Raw genomic sequence first — 5,060 nt, forward strand, 5'->3', positions numbered from 1 at the left:
ATTTGCAAAGTTAAATAGAGGTAGATGAAGAAGATTTATATACATTAAAGATTAACTGCAAGGGGAAAAGAACAGTAGGAAAGGCAAACAAAGGAATAAGTGTAGAAAAAGTAAAATAGGTTTAAAAAAATTAAAAATTAAAATTATAAAAAAGAAAAAAAAAAAGGAAGAAGAAGAAAAAGAAAAGAAACTCCACAGAACTGCAAAAGCCCAACATAGAGGCAGCCCAACATATTGTTATGACAACAATAAAAAATATGACTGAGGTGGGAGGAAAAAAAGCTCAAAAGCTTAATTAGATTTCATTGTGCCAATAAAATCAACAACTACAACAGAGGAGGGGAAAAGGAAAAAAAAGAGAAAAATCCAAAAGAATCTATAGAACAAGTGAAAACACAAGAATTACAAATGTTTTTCTTGAGTCACTGCTGTCAGAGTCCTTTCCCTTGCTGTGAGTCACAGTCCACCTCACCTCCCTAGGATGCCCTCCAACACTGTGCTGATCTCTGGACCTGTTGTGAGGGCAGCTCAGATTCTAATCTGGTCCTGTTCCTGTGTGTTCTTGCCTCCAATGTCCACAGCTATCAGAACTTCTGCATTTTCTTTCGTGGGAGCTCTCAATGTCCTTTTATATATTCCGTAGACACAGAGTCTGTCTAGTTGATCGTGTGGATTTAACCTGCAACTTGTACAGCTGGTGGGAAGGTTTGGCGTCTTCTTCCTTAGCCATGCTGCCCCTGGGTTTCAATTGTGGTTTCATTTCCACCTCTGTATGTGGGTCGTCCACTGGGGTTTGCTCCTGAGGCTGCCTTGGAGGACTTGGGTTTGTCCCTGTGAGGGCCAGGTGTGGAGACGGTACAGCTGCTTGGGTTGCAGGGATTGGCAGCACCAGGTACTCAGGGGAGTTGGCAGCTAGGGCAGCAGGAAATATAGTGCTCTAGAAGGGTATAACAACCAGTATTGGCCAGTACACTCCAGTATTCTTGCCTGGAGAACCCCTCTGACAGAGAAGCCTGGTAGCCCACAGTCTACAGGGTCGCAAAGAGATGAACATGACCAAAGCGACCCTATGTGTATAGATGGAAGATTTTTCTTTTTGCCTGTGGCAGCTCTGCCCCAGTGAGAGTTGAGTGTGAAGGTGGTGCAGCTGCTTGGCTTGTGGGGACCCTGGTGGCTCAAAGTGTGCAGGGACACGGACTGCCTCCACCCCAGGAGTTATGGCCCTGTCTTTTTTTGAGCCTCTTGTAGCTGGCAATCAGAAGGTCTCTTTGGCCAGTCTTTCTCCATAGCTCCGCCTATTCAGGCACATAGAGGGGCCCCCCCTAACTGGGGTCCTACTCTGTAGATCGGTGCCTCAGGCACTTAAAGGAGTGCCCTGGGTGGGGTCCTACTCTGAAGTTCAGTATGTCAGGCGTTTGATGGGCTAGCCTCTCTATTGTTCAGCTGCCGATGCTGGCCTGTGGGGAGAGAGAGGCTATGGTGATGGCTCCACCTCCTACATGTGACTCAGCAGTATCGCCTTGCTTCCATGGCTGCACAGCTTTCCTCCACAAGCTGGGCAGGCATTTCCCACCACAATCTCCTCCCTCACACCCCCTCGATCCATCTCTCTGCAGTCAACAGCAACTCTCATCCTGGGATTGCTCCACAATCCCTAAATTCCAGCTCCTAGCCGCTGCGCCTTCTAGAGGACCGTCGTCCCTGTCCAGGGTATGTATGGCTGCAGCAAGGACTGTCTGATTCTCATTCTATTTAGGCTGCTACAGATCAGCTGTTTCACTCCCAGCCTCAAATGCTTCTCCTCTGACTCAGACAATTGCCCTGATGTGGGAATCAGACCCCTGCTTCAATTCCCCCACCTGCTCAGGGCAGGTCCAATCCTACTAACACTCCTGTTTTTCCCCCTAGTTCCTTCATCCTACCTAGTTTTGCATGGTTCTATATATTCTTTTCCACTGGTCAGGTATTTCTGTCCATTCTCAGCTGGTGTTCTGAATGCACTTCTGGGTCTGAAGGTGCATTCCTGATGTATCCGTGGAGAGAGATGTACTCCACATCCACCTACTCCTCTGCCATCTTGTTCTCTGCATTATTTCCTATTAATCAAGCTGTTTTCTTTATGCCATTGGGTGAAGAATGTAAGCAAGGTGGGAGTTCTGGGCCATCCAGAGGGTAGAGATTTTCCCCAGATCCTGAGTGTGAGTGCAGGCCCAGTTGCATGCAATTCTGCCTACTTTGCTCAAACTGAATTAGCCCTTCCTCCACCAAAGCTTGGCCATGCATGCAAAGTCTAAATCTAAGATTATGGAACTTCCTGCTGTGGCTGTGGGTTATAACCTTTGTGTCAACAGGAACCATCATGATGGTGAGGGAAGCTTCCGTGATGCCTGTTGGTGATCACTGAGTAGAGTCAGGATGGGGAAGCAGGACAGCCAAAGCCCTGAGGGATGAAGGCAAGGCCAACGGGGCAAGACTGAACCAAGGAAGCTCTATCAGGTGCAAGCTAACTGGCAGGCCTATCTGAAGCCTTCTTTTGGGGCCCTGGGTAACATGAGGGCTAAGATTACCCTGTTCTGGGGGGGTAAAAAGCTCAGGACTCAGAGAAGCACCTCTGAAATGTTTGGTCATTTTAGGCAATGTTTTACCAGAATTGGATTTCATACCAGAGGTGCCTACCTATAACCCTCTACACTTGACAAAGCATGGAAATCTCCATGTTGGTGAATGATAGTGGGGCCCCAGAGAATCAGGGGGATGCTCTCAGATAGCAGGATGTATGGGTTAAGGATATGTGAGACTCTACAGCTAGGGCCTCATTTCTTGCCCTCTCCCCCTGCTTCTTTCAGAAAGGAGCAGACCACAGACCACCAGATAAGTAAGTGCCCCAGAGTCACCTGAGAAGCCTTGCTCTCCCCAGACTAGTGGCATGACCACCAACCTGACCTGCTGTATGAGCAGCTGTTTTCTCACTTCTAACCTCCTCCCACCTGTGAGAGTTATCTTGTTGTACGTCTCAGCTCCCTCTTATCACAGAACAAAACCCAGGTTCTTCAGCCTGGAATTCTCCAGCAATCTTTACTTTTTCCTTTGCATAAGGGATGTGCATTCACATCTGTTTAACCACTAGCTTGGCTGAGCCTGGGTACCGCATAAAGTGGAGCCCAAGGCATGTGTTGATATCCTACCACTTTATTAGGGGGTATGGTTCTTGGGAAGCAAGAAAAAGTGGAAAGAGTGGGGAGGTAGGAAGCCAGGATAGCCAACATGTGTTTGCTTCTGAACTGGCCCCACTTAGACTGAATAGATTGATTGCTGACACTGTAGGTCCATCTTCCAGAGTCTGTATGAACCTCTGAGTCTCAGGATAGCCCATTCATGGGGGAAGAAGAGGGGAAATGTGTCCACTGTCTCCTGTCTCCATTGGTTTAGGGTCTTACAAGATTGTGTCCACTGCAAGCTGGCCCAGCTGCTGCTGGGCTGGTCACCTTGGAAGCAGCTAGAGCATGACCAATGGCCAAGGGCCCCAGAAGTGGAGAGGATCAGAGGGTCAAGGTGGTCCAAAGAAATGCCTCGTGTACATTTTGGCCCTGCATTCACCACAGGCAGAGGGTTTTCAGAAGGCATGTGAGGGGGCATAGTTTCTCAAATAGGACAATTTGTATCAAGTACTTTAGCCTGAAAGGTTAGAAATGCCCAATAAAAGTTAACTCTTACTGCTAATATCATCCCCAATGTCAACCTTGCTCCAACTCTCTGCCCTGGAAAAGGTGCTTCTTGCCCATCCCCAGGACTGTTCTTAACACCTGATGGGTGGTAAGGCATTGCCTGCCTGCATGTCATCTCTGTAATGCAGGCAGTGGACCTGGTCAAGGGAAGGGAAAGAGGGCCTGAGGGCAGCCAGGGTGGGGCTCAGCTGCCTCTCCCCAGATGGCTGCCCCAGCCCTGCGCTGCTTCTGCTTCTCTCCACTTGGTCAGCAGAGGTGAACCAACACAGCAGTCCTTTAGCCTGGCAGCCCGGGACCAGGCCTCACATACATACACGAGGAGTTCTGAGGGTGCGGAGGCCCTTCCTCAGGCTGAGGGCCTTGGAATAGAGGGAGCAGCCGCTGGAAAATACCAGAAACCCCCCATTCTAGGGCCACTGGAGCCTGGCCATGAAGCATCTTTTCCTCATTTCTCATCCTTGGTCCAGGATGGACCCTCCTGCTCTCCATCCTGGCCTTGGTCTCCACCTACAGCCCTAATCAGTCTCCTGGCTTTGAACAATTTCAGTGTTCCAAGTCAGAGCCTAAAGCAGAGTCATGCTCCCTCAGGAATACAGCTCACCAATAATGGGAAGAGGGTGGGGAAACAGGGCTGAGACTCTGTCTCCCCTTCCCACTCCCAGAAGCAGAGAGTACTATGGCCTTCCCCATTCCAGACTTATGGCCTTCCCCATTCCAGACTTTTCAGCAGCCTGCATCAGAGAACTGCTCCAGACCTGGAGAAGCCCAAGAGAAGAATCCCAAAAGCTCTGGCCAGAGCAATGCAACACAAGAACTTTATATATGACCAGCACCTATGTTGTAGAGCAATTCATATATGTGTTTACTACCTTAAAGTTACAATTAAGTAAAGTGATACCATTACATCATTGATTTGTTTATTCATCCAGCAAATGAATTATCAACACCAGAAGACAGAGACATGATCATGAGGTCTAGCTACAACAGGAAGAAGGTCCATAAGCAAAAACACTGTAAGAATAAAAAGACTATCGGTTTACAGAGGAGGAGGAAATGAATTCCTGCCAGAGGGAATCAGGAAGGAATTGTGGAGAAGGACTTTTCTAATGGGATCTTGAAGGATAAGTAGGCGTTTTCCAGGGAAAAAAACTGAGGTGGCTGTGAACACAGTTGGTACATTTCATGCAGATGGAAAATACATACCAAACTAGGGGGCCTGAAGGAACATGTATTTCTTTATTACCATTTTGTAAAATTTTATTAAAAACCTACTAGGTTCCAGGTAATTGGGTTAAATGCCAACAGAGCAGAAAATAACAAGGCAGACAAGATCTT

General features: G+C 48.0%; 1 long non-coding RNA gene across 1 annotated transcript; it reads left to right on the forward strand.

The window, feature by feature from the left end:
• Window positions 1–1,536: 1,536 nt before the first annotated feature.
• On the forward strand, window positions 1,537–4,567 carry LOC122442640. Its single transcript, XR_006269683.1, has 3 exons — window positions 1,537–1,710; window positions 2,352–2,496; window positions 2,847–4,567. It is a non-coding gene; the product is annotated as an uncharacterized LOC122442640 (long non-coding RNA).
• The last annotated feature ends 493 nt before the right edge of the window (window positions 4,568–5,060 follow it).

Source organism: Cervus canadensis, chromosome 5, assembly GCF_019320065.1.
Source record: "Cervus canadensis isolate Bull #8, Minnesota chromosome 5, ASM1932006v1, whole genome shotgun sequence".
Lineage (NCBI taxonomy): Eukaryota > Metazoa > Chordata > Mammalia > Artiodactyla > Cervidae > Cervus > Cervus canadensis.